An 18445-nucleotide genomic window follows, 5' to 3' on the forward strand; every position below is an offset into this window, starting at 1 on the left:
AGATGTGACGGACGGACGGACGGACGGACGGATGCATGCCTCTGCCTTTCAGGAGAGGGAGTGGCGCTCCCCCGTCTTGAAGTTTCTGCAAGTCCGTTTCCCAGACGGCCTCAGCCCTTTGCAGATCTACTGCGAGGCCGAGGGCGTGAGCGTACGTAAGGCGTCCCTCGCAACCCTAACCTTAACCCGAGGTCCCAGAACACCTTACATTGCTCCTTGCGCCTTTCCCCCGGACATCGTCATCAGTGATCTGATGAAGAAGCTGGACATCCTGGGCTATAACGCCGTAAGTGTATGTCGAACTCCTTATGTTCGCACTCCACGAGACTCGGCGGCTCAAATGTGACTTTTGGAAGGCTTTGCGCTGAAAGAAGCTTGTTGACGCTGTGCCTTTGGGCTCTTGCAGAATCTCACCAACGAGGAGCAGGTGGTCGTGATTCACGCCAGGACCCTTCTCACCCTAGTAACCTTTAACCTCAACCCCGCACGTCACATTGTGTTGTATCTGTGAATGTTGGTTGTGGCCAAATGATAGTTTTCTTTCATTCGTTTAGGTTCCACGGTGTTTGTTGGCTATGTTTTCCACTGTCAGAAGGATGAAAATACAAAGTACAACGCTTGGACGTGGGCGAAGATGTCACCGGTGAGTCCTTCCTTCCTATTTATTTACCTTCTAGATGCTAGAGGCTAAGTGTTAGAGGCTAAGTGTTAGAGGCTAAGTGTTAAAGGCAACACAATACGAACAACACAACACAATACGAACAACTCAACACAATATGAACAACACAATATGAACAACACAACACAATACGAACAACACAACACAATACGAACAACACAACACAATACGAACAACACAACACATTATGAACAACACAACACAATACGAACAACACAACGATACTGCACTGAACAACACGATACCGCACTGAGAAACACGATACCGCACTGAACAACACGATACCGCACTGAACAACACCATGCCGCACTGAACACCATGCCACACTGAACAACACCATCCCGCACTGAACAACACCATGCCGCACTAAACAACACCATGCCGCACTGAACAACACCATGCCTCACTGAACGACACCATGCCTCACTGAACGACACCATGCCGCACTGAAAGACACCATGCCGCACTGAACGACACCATGCCGCACTGAAAGACACCTTCCCGCACTGAACACCATGCCGCACTGAACAACACCATCCTGCACTGAACAACACCATCCCGCACTGAACAACAGCATGCCGCACTGAACAACATTATGCCGCACTGAACAACATTATGCCTCACTGAACATTATGCCGCACTGAACAACACCATGCCGCACTGAACAACACCATGCCGCACTGAACAACACCATGCCGCACTGAACAACACCATGCCGCACTGAACAACACCATGCCGCACTGAACAACACCATGCCGCACTGAACAACACCATGCCGCACTGAACAACATTATGCCGCACTGAACAACACCATGCCGCACTGAACAACACCATCCTGCACTGAACAACACCATTCTGCATTGAACACCATGCCGCACTGAACAACACCATCCCGCACTGAACAACACCATCCCGCACTGAACAACATTATGCCGCACTGAACAACATTATGCCGCACTGAACAACACCATGCCGCACTGAACAACACCATGCCGCACTGAACAACACCATGCCGCACTGAACAACATTATAACGCACTGAACAACACCATCCCGCACTGAACAACACCATGCCGCACTAAACAACATTATGCCGCACTGAACAACATTATGCCGAAATGAACAACACCATGCCGCACTGAACAACACCATGCCGCACTGAACAACACCATGCCGCACTGAACAACACGATCCCGCATTGAACACCATCCCGCACTGAACAACACCATGCCGCACTGAACAACACCATGCCGCACTGAACAACACCATGCCGCACTGAACAACACCATGCCGCACTGAACAACACCATTCCGCACTGAACAACACCATGCCGCACTGAACAACATTATGCCGCACTGAACAACACCATGCCGCACTGAACAACAACATGCCGCACTGAAAAACATTATGCCGCACTGAACAACACCATGCCGCACTGAACAACACCATCCCGAACTGAACAACACCATGCCGCATTGAACAACACCATGCCGCACTGAACAACACCATCCTGCACTGAACAACACCATCCCGCACTGAACAACACCATGCCGCACTGAACAACACCATGCCGCACTGAACAACACCATGCCGCAATGAACAACACCATCCCGCACTGAACAACATTATGCCGCACTGAACAACATTATGCCGCACTGAACAACATTATGCCGCACTGAACAACACCATGCCGCACTGAACAACACCATCCCGCACTGAACAACACCATCCCGCACTGAACAACACCATGCCGCACTGAACAACACCATGCCGCATTGAACAACACCATGCCGCACTGAACAACACCATGCCGCACTGAACAACACCATGCCGCACTGAACAACACCATGCCGCACTGAACAACACCATGCCGCACTGAACAACACCATGCCAAACTGAACAACACCATCCCGCACTGAACAACACCATGCCGCACTGAACAACACCATCCCGCACTGAACAACACCATCCCGCACTGAACAACACCATGCCGCACTGAACAACACCATGCCGCACTGAACAACACCATGCCGCACTGAACAACACCATGCCGCACTGAACAACACCATGCCGCACTGAACAACACGATCCCGCATTGAACAACACCATGCCGCACTGAACAACACCATCCTGCACTGAACAACACCATCCCGCACTGAACAACACCATGCCGCACTGAACAACATTATGGCGCACTGAACAACATTATGCCGCACTGAACAACACCATGCCGCACTGAACAACACCATGCCGCACTGAACAACACCATGCCGCACTGAACAACACCATCCCGCACTGAACAACACCATGCCGCACTGAGCAACACCATGCCGCACTGAACAACACCATCCTGCACTGAACAACACCATGCCGCATTGAACAACACCATGCCGCACTGAACAACACCATGCCGCACTGAACAACATTACGCTGCACTGAACAACACCATGCCGCACTGAACAACACCATGCCGCACTGAACAACACCATGCCGCATTGAACAACACCATGCCGCATTGAACAACACCATGCCGCACTGAACAACACCATCCTGCACTGAACAACACCATGCCGCATTGAACAACACCATGCCGCACTGAACAACACCATCCTGCACTGAACAACACCATCCCGCACTGAACAACACCATCCCGCATTGAACAACACCATCCTGCACTGAACAACACCATGCCGCACTGAACAACACCATGCCGCACTGAACAACACCATGCCGCACTGAACAACACCATCCTGCACTGAACAACACCATCCCGCACTGAACAACACCATGCCGCATTGAACAACACCATCCTGCACTGAACAACACCATCCTGCACTGAACAACACCATGCCGCACTGAACAACACCATGCCGCACTGAACAACACCATGCCGCACTGAACAACACCATGCCGCACTGAACAACATTATGCCGCACTGAACAACATTATGTCGCACTGAACAACACCATGCCGCACTGAACAACACTATGCTGCACTGAACAACATTATGCCGCACTGAAAAACACCATGCCGCACTGAACAACACCATCCCGCACTGAACAACACCATGCCGCATTGAACAACACCATGCCGCACTGAACAACACCATGCTGCACTGAACAACACCATGCTGCACTGAACAACACGATCCTGCATTGAACAACACCATGCCGCACTGAACAACACCATCCTGCACTGAACAACACCATCCTGCACTGAACAACACCACCCCGTACTGAACAACACGATCCCGCATTGAACAACACCATCCCGCACTGAACAACACCATGCCGCACTGAACAACACCATTCCGCACTGAACAACACCATGCCGCACTGAACAACACCATGCCGCACTGAACAACACCATGCCGCACTGAACAACACCATGCCGCATTGAACAACACCATGCCGCACTGAACAACACCATCCTGCACTGAACAACACCATCCCGCACTGAACAACACCATGCCGCATTGAACAACACCATGCCGCACTGAACAACACCATCCTGCACTGAACAACACCATCCCGCACTGAACAACACCATGCCGCACTGAACAACATTATGGCTTACTGAACAACATTATGCCGCACTGAACAACACCATGCCGCACTGAACAACACCATGCCGCACTGAACAACACCATGCCGCACTGAACAACATTATGCCGCACTGAACAACATTATGCCGCACTGAACAACACCATGCCGCACTGAACAACACCATGCCGCACTGAACAACACCATGCCGCACTGAACAACACGACGTCGCACTGAACAACACGACGCCGCACAGAACAACACGACGCCGCACAGAATAACACAATACCGCACAGAACAACACAATACCGCACAAACAGTTTTAGATAATATTACGTCGCAGTCATGTGACGCGGACATGACGTCAATAGGCGGAACTCACGGCAAAATTATAATCCGTGGGCGTGGCTTGCAACAGGAAGTAGGAAAGCGGCAATTCTGGCAAACAAGACACAGCGGTTAGTAACACGATGACTTACAAGGCAAATATTTTTGTTTTCAGCTTGCAACTTGACCGTCTAGAGCTTACAAGGTAATTACAACTCATTGTGTTTAAAAAGATTTACGTTTGTGTAGTTTGCGTTGCGTTGTATCTGTGAATGTTGGTTTAGGCTAAATGTTAATGTTTAATTTCATTCCTTTAGGTTCCACGGTGTTTGTTGGCTGTATGTTTTCCACTGCAAGAAGAGGCTCGTATCATTGACCAGCAGGAGCTACAATGGTGAGTACCCCTTTCGTCTTCCATTTATGTTAAACACTTCCTATTTCATGTCTAACAGTACTCGATTTAACAAATAACCATAAATAAATACAGTGTGGGCAGTCACGTTAACATATGTGATTATCCTGCCTAATATGTTTATCACAAATATGTCACTAATCACTAATATGTTTATTTGTTTATCACAACACCTTTGGACCTTCAGCAATCGATTATTTCCCTTCATCTACATAGAGACAGAACGATGGTGTCTTAAACATCTCATTCATTTCACCAAATAACTTCACGCAGGTGGATAACGGCCGTCTCGGTCACGCTATGTTGCGTGATGCAGTTTTGAAGAACCAAATGCATTTATTCAATGAATAAGTCAAGCTAGTTCTATGTTTATGATGTTGTAAGTTACGGTACCGATTGAAGTTGAGTTCGAAGCCAGTGGAAAACAGCGCTGCGTTTGTGCTCTCCAGGTACAAATGTTGTGATCTCTGACTGACGACCGGGCGAGACTCGAGTAAGAGATGTCCAAACGAGCTCCGGCAGGGCGGGCCAAGGCGGAGCGAACGGACGCCCTTCAGGCCGCCAATGACGAGCTGAGAACCAAACTGATGGACGTCCAGTTAGAACTTCAGCAGGAGAAGAACAAGGTGAAAACCTCAACAGACAGACACTGCCTGCCTCCCTGCCTGCCTGCCTGCCTGCCGTCCTGCCTGCCTGCCTGCCTGCCTGCCTGCCTGCCTGCCTGCCTGCCTGCCTGCCTGCCTGCCTGCCTGCCGTCCTGCCTGCCTGCCTGCCTGCCTGCCTGCCTGCCTGCCTGCCTGCCTGCCTGCCTGCCTGCCTGCCTGCCTGCCTGCCTGCCTGCCTGCCTGCCTGCCTGCCTCCCTGCCTGCCTCCCTGCCTGCCTGCCTCCCTCCCTCCCTCCCAGTTTTCCCGATGTAGATTTGACATGCGTGTGCCATGACTGTGTCAGCCTACATCAACAAATGCAGCGAGGACGTCAGCACCACTAAGAATATCATCACCCGGGGCAACCAACGACCCTGGATGACTGAGGAGGTACGTCAAACGCTACGAGCGCCATGACTGTGTCAGCCTACATCAACAAATGCACCGAGGACGTCAGCACCACTAAGAATATCATCACCCGGGGCAACCAACGACCCTGGATGACTGAGGAGGTACGTCAAACGCTACGAGCGCGGAACTCTGCCTTCAAGTCTGGCGACAAGGAGACACTGAGGACAGCGAGAGCCAACTTGAACCGTGCCATCAGGGTAGCGAAGCGAGACCGCAGTCGAAAAATTCAGGATCGTTTCCATGATGCCAACAACAACAGGAGTATGTGGCAAGGCATACGGGCGATTACAGACTACAAATCACCCCCCCAACCCCCCCGGTGGGTGAAGTTGATGCTGACTTTCTAAATGGTCTAAATAACTTCTTTGGGAGGTTCGAGGCACTAAACGGCACTCCAGCAGTTAAAACTGTCCCCCATCAGGAAGAGGAGGTACTCTGCCTTGACTCCGCCGATGTGTAAGACCCTGAGGAGAGTCAACCCCCGTAAGGCCCCTGGCCCCGACAACATTCCTGGGCGTGTGTTCAGGGAATGTGCAAGTCAGCTGGCTGGGGTCATCACAGACATTTTTAACACCTCGCTGGGCCAAGCCACAGTGCCAGCGTGCTTTAAGACTGCCTCCATCATTCCGGTGCCGAAGAAACCTCAAATCACCTCATTTAATGATTACCAACCTGTTGCACTGACTCCGGTCATGATGAAGTGCTTCGAAAGGCTGCTTAAAGGTCACATCGTTTCCAGACTCCCCCCATTATTTGACCCGTTCCAGTTTGCCGACCGGCAAAACCGCTCCACTCAGGACGCCATCTCCTCCGTTCTTCACCTGAGCCTGGCTCACCTGGAGGAGAAGAACACCCATGTGCGGATGCTGTTCCTGGACTTCAGCTCAGCGTTTAACACCATCATCCCACAGCATCTGGTAGGAAAATTGGAACACCTGGGCTTCAACACCCCCTTTCGCAACTGGGCTGCTAGACTTCCTCACCAACAGACCTCAGTCAGTCCGGGTCGGACAGAACAACTCTGATGTCATCACCCTCAGCACAGGCTCCCCTCAGGGCTGCGTCCTGAGCCCCCTGCTGTTCACCCTGATGACACACGACTGCGTCCCCAGGTTCACCACCAATCACATCGTGAAGTTCGCAGACAACACAACGGTGGTGGGGCTCATCAGAGACAACAACGACCTGGACTACAGAGAGGAGGTGGAGCAGCTGGTGGGCTGGTGCAGAGACAACAGCCTGATCCTGAATGTGGAGAAGATGAAGGAGATCATCGTCGACTTCAGGAAAAAACAGCCTCACCACGCTCCACTGATCATCAACAGCTCAGCTGTGGAGGTGGTCAGCAGCACCAAATTCCTGGGGGTCCACATCACAGAAGACCTCACCTGGACTATGAACACTACGGCACTGGTCAAGAGGGCACAGAAGCGCTTGTACTTCCTGCGGAGGATGAGGAGAGCCCACCTGCCCCCACCCATCATGAGGACGTTCTACAGGAGCACCATAGAGAGCATTCTGACAAGCTGTCTCTCTGTGTGGTGTGGAGGCTGCACCGCCTCCGATTGGAAGAACGTGAGGAGAGTGGTGAGGACAGCAGAGAGGATCATAGGGGTTCCTCTTCCCTCCATTCAGGACATTTCATCTCAGCGCTGCATGTCCCGTGCCCGTAACATCATCCATGACCCATCACACCCCCACCATGGACTGTTCTCCCTGCTGCCCTCTGGGAAGAGGTTTCGCAGCATCCGCTGCAGGTCCACCAGGTTCTGCAACAACTTTTTCCCTGCTGTCATCAGACTGTTGAACACTAGAACTGTTGAGCTCTAAACTGAACTCTGCATCACACATTCACAGAACTGTACTTTATGACACTACGGACCTCTATCTTGCACTATCTCGCACTACCAACTTTACTGAACTTGTATAAACCCTTTAAATAGAAGTTTAATACATGGTTTAGCATTCCTCTGCACACTCTTGAATACTGTTATGCCTACTTGCACTATTGCATAATTATCACTGCTGCACTTTGTACTTATTTATATATATATATATATATATATATATATATATATAGTATATGTATATATATTGTCATGTAACATGGGGGGTAAAGGTGGTGCAAATGGTAAAATATGGATTGTTCACAGGAATAAATTGGCAGAGCTGAAATTCCAAATTTGTCCAAAAGATGGCGGCAGACCAAAACATGAGACCAAAAAGGGGCCACAATAAACTAAACTAGTTAAAATAGAAATAAAACAGGAACACGGTGTCGGATTGTGAGTCAGACATGGAAGCACAAATGTGATTTTTACTTTTTGATTTCTTTGCTTGGCTAAAAATGTATTCTATAACAGCTTAAAGCAATATTGTTAGTGAATTTGATCAAGAGGCCCGCCACTATGAGAATAGTGACAATTGTAGAGAATTGAATAACTTTCGTAGTTATTTGAGACACGAGTGAATTTCAATTCGTTTGAAAGTTTGCTCGTCTGAATAAATTAACGGAAGTGTTTAAATTGGATTATTAGTTTGGTGTAGAACAAAGTAATTTAATTATTTGAAGGGCGCAGGCCCGTTCCCCCTTTTGACGGGCCGCGTAAAACGTAACTCCGAACATGTTAGAGAATTAAATAACTTTCGTAGATATTTAAGGGAAGGGTGAATTTCGTTAAAAGTGAATTCGTTTGAAAATTTACTTCCTCTAAATAAAATAACGACGATGGTTAAAATAGATTATTAGAATTGGTGAAGGATAAAAGTATTTCGATTGTCCGTCGGGTGCGGCCCAGTTCCTAAATTTGTCGGGCCGCGTCAAAAGTTAAACAGGACACGATCGAAAAATAGACTTGCCTTCCAAATTAATTACTGGGCAAATCTAAATAGAGTAAGACATTTTTATTCGTTTTAAGAAAGTTGTTACTCTTTTTAAAGCAATCAAGTGGGGTGAAGCACTCCGACAGTTAAGTGCTAGATTTACATATAAGAAGTTAGAATTAATAATATAAAGTGCATTAATTTTCTTCTTAAATGCTATTATTGTCACACTTTTATTAATTCGATTCTCTTTCGAATAAACAAGTTGGTCGGCTCGCTGCATGAGCGACCAAGTGGAACGGACCCATATCAACATTTACTTCGGCAAAACTAGCGCGCTATACAAACGAATCCCTGAGGTCTTAACAAAGACATCTAAAAATATCCGTAACATAATAAGAACTTCAAACATTAGCGGGGAGCCATCAATACGATGCGGTCACTTCGAAGTCTTGCCTCGAATTGAGTTACTCGGCTCGAGCTTCGGGTGACTTGAGAGGGATTGGCGTCGTACAGAAATTAGATTGATTCCGGTGGAGTTAATTTAACACGGGTGGTTAGATTACGGACGAATCTCCGAACCCGGCTAAGACAAACCCGTTACCGGGAAGCCGGGGGCACCTTATTGAAAGAGGTGCGTTTGACAATATATTTTCATAGGATATGTATGTTACTTCTATTCAACTGCAATATCACTACTTTGTTGTAAGACGTATGCAACGAAATCGGATCGGTTTAGGGGACAGCGCACAGACGCAGCAGGAGCTCAATGGAAACTGGAAACGTGAGGGGCAGTGGAGGTGGCACAGGCGAGTTAGGATTATGTAGGGAGTTCCTCCCCCGAAGGAGAGGAGCAAAGGCACGGTCCTACCATCCACGCCCACGTCCCACAACCAGCCCCAGAGCACCCTGTCCGTCGTGGCTGCGCCAGCCATGCTGGTCAGGCCAAATTGGGCTTAATAAACAAGTATTTGTGTTGTAATTGTTGTTTGTTTTTGATTTTACTTTGCCTATCCGGTCGCCTTTGTTATATATGTAATAAATGAGTCTCGATTTGCCATGTTAGATTGACAGCTGTACTTGCTTTCAAATTAGTCGTACCTCGCACTTAATTCATCAACTCCCCTATTTGGGTGGAGCGAGAGCATCTTGCTCTGTGCGGCATCCATGCACTCTCCTATCTGGGTAGAGCGTGGGTAAATTATAATTTTGCGTCTAATTGTTTTCCTATCGGCGCTAGTTTGCGCTCCCTTTTATATCCTCCGTGTGGCCATCGACAACGTTTCGGCATCTTTTGTGCCTTCCTCAGGTCTGGCACACGGGAATTGCAGCTAAATTTAGTTTTATTGCATGTGGAGCTGTTTCCTCCTTCATGGCCGCATCGAGACTGAGTTTCCTGCTTTGAGCGGTCCTTATATAGTTTTATGTCAGCAATTTGCGTTTCGTTCCGGATAATTTCCCATCTACTCTTTTTAGCTTATTAACTTGTTGTTTTCGCTCTTGTGTATTTCTGTTTTTTTCTCTTGCAGGCACCGATTGGGCGTGAATATGTGATCTCGGCATAGGTAAGTATAACTGTGTTTCCTTTTTTCAGGTTTGTATCAGGTAGGTCTTGTTTTTTGATAGTGTAAATATTTACTTCCAACCACTTTTAGTTTATATTCAATTTTGTGTTTGTTTCCTTTTTTCAGGTTTGTATCAGGTAAGTATTGTTTTTTGATAGTGTAAATATTTACTTCCAACCACTTTTTAGTTTATATTCAATTTTGTGTTTATGTTCAAATTTTTGACTTCTTAATTTCCAATTTTTGATTTACAGGTTGAATTTCTTTTCCTATTGGGAGTCAGGGAGGGATTTGGATTAGGGTTAGGGGTTAGGGTTAGGGTTGCGGTAGGAGCCCCCCTTCCTGTTGGAAGCAGGGGCAAAAGCACGGTCCATCCATCCGGCACACCTCCCAGCTCCCAGCCCAGGGTTCTGATGAGCAAAGCGGCGGCGTCGGCCATAGTGGACCGTGGTCCAACCTTGCTCCATGGCTGGAATTCGCCTTTGTTATATATATAATAAATTTGTTTTTATCAAAAAAAATTGTTTTTAATATGGTTGTTTTTATTGAAATAGTTTTTAATAAAATGTCTTTTGTTAGATTTTGTTTGGCCAATATATAATGTAAGTGTGCCTTGACAACGTTTCGGCCGCTAGGGCCTTCCTCAGGTCTGGCACACAAACAAACAAAAATGAAATTGATGCTAATATCCACTGTTTGTAATTGCTGCTGAGTTGTTTTCTCTTTGCTCTCTCTCCACGCACTGAGCGTCTGTTGCGCCGCGCGTCCTTTTATAGTCTCTGTTTGGTTAGAGTTTCTATTTTCAAATTTTAGTTTTTGTTTCTGACTTTTTCTTTTTTGGAAATAAAATTGGTTTTAGCCTCATTGAATGTTTTCCAATTACGATTTGATATTATGAATTATGATTTTGAATATTTTATTGTTTTGTTTTTTGTTTTGTTTTAGGGTTAGGGTTAGGGGTTAGGGTTAGGGTTAGGGGTTAGGGTTTGGGTTAGGGTTAGGGTTTGGGTTAGGGTTAGGGGTTAGGGTTAGGGGTTAGGGTTGGGGTTAGGGTTGGGGTTGGGGTTGGGGTTAGGGTTAGGGGTTAGGCGTTAGGGTTAGGGGTTAGGGGTTAGGGTTAGGGTTAGGGTTATGTAGGGTTAGGGTTAGGGTTAGGGTTGGGGTTAGGGTTAGGGTAAGGGTTAGGGTTGGGGGGGGGGGTTAGGGTTAGGGGTGGGGGGTTAGGGTTAGGGGTTAGGGGTTTGGGTTAGGGTTTAGGGTTAGGGTTAAGGTTAGGGGTTAGGGGTTAGGGGTTAGGGTTAGGGTTGGGGTTGAGGTTGGGGTTAGGGGTTAGGGGTTAGGGGTTAGGGTTAGGGTTGGGGTTAGGGTTAGGGGTTAGGGTTAGGGTTAGGTAATGGAATTTGCACTCCAAGACAACAATCTAGAATGGGAGGCTGCTTTCCAAGTGGCGGTTGGTTGGGCCAAGCGAAATTTTCCACGCCTACTACCAGGCACAATTTCGGAGGTTGAGAACGACATTTTGGACTTTCTGGAAGACTTGCCGCGCTCCGATCCCAACCCTGACCCCCATCCTACTCCTGGCCCCAGTCCTATTCTCGCCCCCAACCCTAACCCTAACCCCAACCCTAACCCTATCCCAAACCCTAACCTGGAGCTGCGGTTTCCCGCTCCCACTCCGCTCCCACAGCGACCTAGACTCACACCTGTCGCCAAAAAGAAGACCCAAGATTCGGAGCCAGGGGAAGTGGTTGAGATCCAAACCCAAAAATTGACAGTGTCCCTACGCCCGCAGAGGAAGATCGCAGTGGTGGCCAGTAAGCCCAGCCACTTCCCTCCCCACCAGGACCGCCCAAGAGGGGTGTCTACACAAGGGAGTCGGGCTTTGTCCCCTAACCCCAATCCTAACCCTGCCCTCAACCCTAACCCTAACCCCAACCCTGACCCTACCCCCAACCCTAAACCTAACCCCAACCCTAACCCCAACCCCAACCCATACCCCAATCCTAGTCCCTATCTACGTCCCACCAGGAACAGAACTTCCAAACAGTAGGACAATTAACATAATTAGGACAAATTGGTTTTATTTTATTTAGACCCACTTACATCTAATACCTACCTGGATACTTACCTCCAATTGGAACCACGCGTCTGGTCCCCGGACCACGCCCACCTGAAAAAAAGCAGAAAAAATTGACAAAACGGAATAACACAAAAATATGAACAAAAGTCACCAAATGTTTTCAATAATATAATTACAAATTTGCAAAAACCCAATACACATATATAATCCACCTACCTATGTATTATTTACCTGTAGTTTGAACAGCAATCCGAGATCCTAGACCACGTCTACTTGAAAAACAAAATACATCAAAAAACATTAAAAAAAACAATTAAAAAACATTATAAAACAAAATTAGTATGTTTACATTATTCTACAATACCAATTCCAAGTTGATCAAATTATAATTATTTTGTTTAAACCCAATATGAAGGCTAGTTTAATTATGAAAATTAATTGGAAAATGCAAATATAAGCTAAAACACGTTACATTTCTAAAATGAAATTTCGAAAAACAAAAAAGATTTAAAACTTCAACCGAGCTGAGGGTATAAAAGGAATCCGCAAGGCAAAGAGCCTTTTGTGCGAATTTGGACTGCAAGCAAGACACATTGCTGCACCTTACAAAACAAAAATACTTTTTCATATAATACATGTGTGCCAGACCTGATGAAGGCTTGAGATAGCCGAAACGTTGTCAGGGCACACATTGCATATTGGCCAGAATAAATCAAAAAAGAAACTTTATTTTTGAAAAAAAACAACTTTATTAAATATATAACAAAGGCAAATTCTAGATCCACAGCCATGGATCAGGGTTGGACGACGGTCCACTATGGCCGACGCCACCGCGTTGCCCGCCGGAACCGTGAGCTGGGGGCTGATTGGAATCCCGGATGGATGGACCGTGCTTTTGCCTTTCCCTCCTCCAGGAGGGGGGGGGGCTCCCACCATAATCCTAACCCTAACCCTAACCCCAACCCTAACCCCTAACCCCAACCCCAACCCCAACCCTAACCCTAACCCTAACCGTGCCTTTGTTCCTCTCCTTCGGGGGAGGAACTCTTTACCTAATCCTAACTCGCCTGTGCCACCTCCAGTGCGCCCCCCCCCCCACGTTTCCGGTTTCCATCGAGCTCCTGTTACGTCTGTGTGCTGTCCCCTAAACTGGTCCTATCCCTGCCCTAATCCTAACCTATCCCACATCCTAACCTAACCCCTAACCCTAACCCTACCCCTAACCCTAACCCTAACCCTAACCTGACCCCATTTCCCGATAAGACAAAAACGTCAACCTGCAAGTTAAAATTTGAAAATAAACAAGTCAAAATTTGAACGTAAACACAAATTTGAATAATAATTGCAAATAAGCACTATTTGAGACCAAAAGGCAGTTAAAAGTAAATACTTACCTCAAATAAAATCACAATACTCACCCAAAACAAAAAAATGTGCATACCTATCAAATTTGAATGTAAACAATTGCAAATAAGCATCATTTGGGACAAAAAAAAGCAAAAAAAGCAGTTAAAAGTAAATACTTACCCAAAACAAAAATATACTTACCTAATCCGGAGATCTCAAATCCACGCCCAATCGGTGCCTGCAAGAAAACAAGTTACTATGCTAAAGAAACAAGCGCAAATCGCTGGCTCCGCCCACTTGAAGGAGTTTATATAAGCACCGTTCGGAGCAGGAGCTCTCAGTCTCGATGCGGCCGTGGAGGAGGAAGCAGCTCCCCATGTGATGAAACTAAACTAAATTTAGATGCAATTCCTGTGTGCCAGACCTGAAGAAGGCACAAAAGATGCCGAAACGTTGTCGATGGCCACACAGATGAACAAAATTTAGCGCAAAATGACGCCGGTACAAAACCAATTGGAAACAAATAGTAATTTACCCACGCTCTACCCAGATAGGAGAGCGCATGGATGCCGCACAGAGCAAGATGCTCTCGCTCCACCCAGATAGGGGAGTCGATGAATTAGGTGCGAGGTACGAATATTTAGTTGAACGCAAGCGCAGCTGTCAATCTTACATGCCAAATCGAGACTCACTTATTAATTATATAACAAAGGCGACCGGATAGGTAAAGTGCAATCAAAAACAAGCATACAATAAGCACAAACACGTGTTCAAGGTCAAAAACGATCTTTATTAAGCACTAATTAGTCCTGGCCAGCATGGCGGGTGCGGCCGCAACGGGCAGGATGCTCTGGAGCTGGTTGTGGGGTGCGGGCCAGGATGGTAGGACCGCGCCTTTGTTCCTCTCCTTCGGGGGAGGAACTCTTTACCTAATCCTAACCCTAACCCTAACCCTAACCCTTAACCCTAACCCTTAACCCTAACCCTAACCCTTAACCCTTAACCCTAACCCTTAACCCTAACCCTAACCCTTAACCCTTAACCCTAACCCTAACCCTAACCCCTAACCCCTAACCCTAACCCCTAACCCTAACCCTAACCCTTACATGCCAAATCGAGACTCACTTATTCATTATATAACAAAGGCGACCGGATAGGTAAAGTACAATCAAAAACAAGCATACAATAAGCACAAACACGTGTTCAAGGTCAAAAACGATCTTTATTAAGCCCTAATTAGTCCTGGCCAGCATGGCGGGTGCGGCCGCAACGGGCAGGATGCTCTGGAGCTGGTTGTGGGGTGCGGGCCAGGATGGTAGGACCGTGCTTTTGTTCCTCTCCTTCGGGGGAGGAACTCTTTACCTAATCCTAACTCGCCTGTGCCACCTCCAGTGCGCCCCCCCCCACGTTTCCGGTTTCCATCGAGCTCCTGTTACGTCTGTGTGCTGTCCCCTAAACTGGTCCTATCCCAGCCCTAATCCTAACCTATCCCCCATCCTAACCTAACCCCTAACCCTAACCCTAACCTGACCCCATTTCCCGATAAGACAAAAACGTCAACCTGCAAGTTAAAATTTGAAAATAAACAAGTCAAAATTTGAACATAAACACAAATTTGAATAATAATTGCAAATAAGCACTATTTGAGACCAAAAGGCAGTTAAAAGTAAATACTTACCTCAAATAAAATCACAATACTCACCCAAAACAAAAAAATGTGCATACCTATCAAATTTGAATGTAAACAATTGCAAATAAGCATTATTTGGGACAAAAAAAAGCAAAAAAAGCAGTTAAAAGTAAATACTTACCCAAAACAAAAATATACTTACCTAATCCGGAGATCACAAATCCACGCCCAATCGGTGCCTGCAAGAAAACAAGTTACTATGCTAAAGAAACAAGCGCAAATCGCTGGCTCCGCCCACTTGGAGGAGTGTATATAAGCACCGTTCGGAGCAGGAGCTCTCAGTCTCGATGCGGCCGTGGAGGAGGAAGCAGCTCCCCATGTGATGGAACTAAACTAAATTTAGAATCAATTCCTGTGTGCCAGACCTGAAGAAGGCACAAAAGATGCCGAAACGTTGTCGATGGCCACACAGATGAACAAAATTTAGCGCAAAATGACGCCGGTACAAAACCCTAACCCTAACCCTAACCCCTAACCCTAACCCTAACCCCTAACCCTAACCCTAACCAGCCAGTGCCCTTCGGACATCCCAGTTTTACCTTAAGCCAAATTATCGGGTCGCATACTTTGCGGGTTTTGGTTGAGATGCTCGCATTTCCCATTCCCTTTCCGTGGTATCTCTCTTTTCTTTATTTTTCTATAACTCTTACTTTCTTGGTAAATAGCTTCTCCCTCCCGTCCCTCCTCCCCTTCTGTCAAGGGTCGGAGAGGGAGAGGACCATGTGTGGGGTCAGAAACCCCAGGGTTTTGGTTGAAATGGTTTCATTTCCCAGTGCCTATCCGTGGTCTCTCTCTTTTATACTTCTCTAATTCTCATTTTCTCGCTCTTGGCTAGAATAAAAATGGCGCAGAGAGGGAACTTTTCCAACCTGGTTAGGACAATTTTTTGTTCTCTCTCTATCTCTTGCTCTCTCTCTCTCTCGTTCTCTCTCTCTCTCTCTTTTCTCTCTCTCTCTCTCTCTCTCTCTCTCTCTCTCTCTCTGGCTCTCTCTCTCTCTCTCTCTCTCTCTTTCTCTCTAACCCTAACCCTGACCCTAACCCCCCTCTCTCTCTCTCTCTCGCTCTCTCTTTTTCTCTCCCTCTCTCTTTCGCTCTCTCTCTCTCTCTCCCTCTCTCCCTCTCTCGCTCTCTCGCTCTTTTTCTCTCTCTTTTTCTCTCTCTCTTTCTCTCTCTCTCTCTCTCTCTCTCTCTCTCTCTCTCTCTCTATCTCTCTTTTTTTTAATGTTGACCACAATAAAAAAAGAAAAGTCTAAACTTTAATCAGACTATTCTTAACTCGAACAAAATTCTAAGGGAGTTCTCTTTCCAGACTAAAAGAGAAGATAGAGGCCGGGAGAGTACACATGAGGGCGCCATAGACACATAAAATAGCTGTCTGGCAAACAGGGCTTAGTTGGATAGAATCACTAATTGGTTATTATTATCTTTTACATGTAGAAATAAATAAGTGGGGAAAACGCTAATAGATAGTATTACCGTATTTGCCGGTGTATTGGTCGACCTTTTTCGATCCAAAATCGACCGAAAAAAATCGACCTCGACTTATACACCGAGTCATAAAATTTAACTTCGTATTCATCGCTTCAAATGTGATGGTAACCAAGGCCGTTTCTCATGCATCTCATTGTGCGTTGCACTTAGAAAATTTGAACCGTGCGGCGTGCGCGAGTGCGCGGCCCGCTGGAAGTCCAATGAGGCACCGCGATCTCCTGCGCGGTGCTTATAAAGTGCCGATCCGCTCGGCTTGGAGCTATTTCCGACCTCCCGTTGGTGCCGGGCGGCGTGCGCGATCTCGCCGGCCGCGATCTCCTGCGCGGTGCTTATAAAATGCCGATCCGCTCGGCTTGGAGCTATTTCCGACCTCCCGTTGGTGCCGGGCGGCGTGCGCGAGCTCGCCGGCCGCGATCTCCTCCGCGGTGCTTATAAAGTGCCGATCCGCTCGGCTTGGAGCTATTTCCGACCTCCCGTTGGTGCCGGGCGGCGTGCGCGAGCTCGCCGGCCGCGATCTCCTCCGCGGTGCTTATAAAGTGCCGATCCGCTCGGCTTGGAGCTATTTCCGACCTCCCGTTGGTGCCGGGCGGCGTGCGCGAGCTCGCCGGCCGCGCTCTCCTGCGCGGTGCTTATAAAGTGCCGATCCGCTCGGCTTGGAGCTATTTCCGACCTCCCGTTGGTGCCGGGCGGCGTGCGCGAGCTCGCCGGCCGCGATCTCCTGCGCGGTGCTTATAAACAGCCGCATGCGCACGGCCTCCCGGAATTTGAACACATTTCGTCAATAAATTTCGCATATTGAATTTTGAAGTTTAATATAATGCAACAATTGAGCTCGACTTATACAAAGGATATATCATAAAATCGAAAATTTCCGTCGAATTTTAGGGGGTCGACTTATACACCGAGTCGACCTGTACACCGGCAAATACGGTAAATTGTTTTTTAACATTTTGTTTGATTTTTATCGCTTTTGGGGTGGATATTGTAATAAATACGCTTGGGGACAGTTGGTTGCCATGACAACGGATACTTCCGGCTTGGCTAACGTTTACTAGCCACTTGACGCGCATGGCTATTTCGTTTTAATTGCACGGTTTTATTATTGTGGTGGGCGAGTGGATTTACGGACAATAGTGACCGGGTAGTGCGAGTTAACAATAGCAATCGAAATGTATTCTGTTATTATCACTGGGATGGGTAATTTTAATAATATTATCGGTTAACGGGGTCCACTATGACATTTTGCAGGGGTTATAGGTACTTCCGGGTTGCTAGTGCGAGGGCTTGTGAGTACTTCCGGGTTGCTAATGCTCACGACGTTAGTGGCGATACGCCAAAAAAGAAAAGAGAAGAAGAAGGAGGAAGAGCGATTTCGTCCTAAATATGCGATCTTATTAATGTTAGCAATTGAATTTACGGATAAATGGGACCGGT

The sequence above is a fragment of the Syngnathus scovelli genome, chromosome 6 (genome assembly GCF_024217435.2).
Source record: "Syngnathus scovelli strain Florida chromosome 6, RoL_Ssco_1.2, whole genome shotgun sequence".
NCBI classification, from domain to species: Eukaryota; Metazoa; Chordata; class Actinopteri; order Syngnathiformes; family Syngnathidae; genus Syngnathus; species Syngnathus scovelli.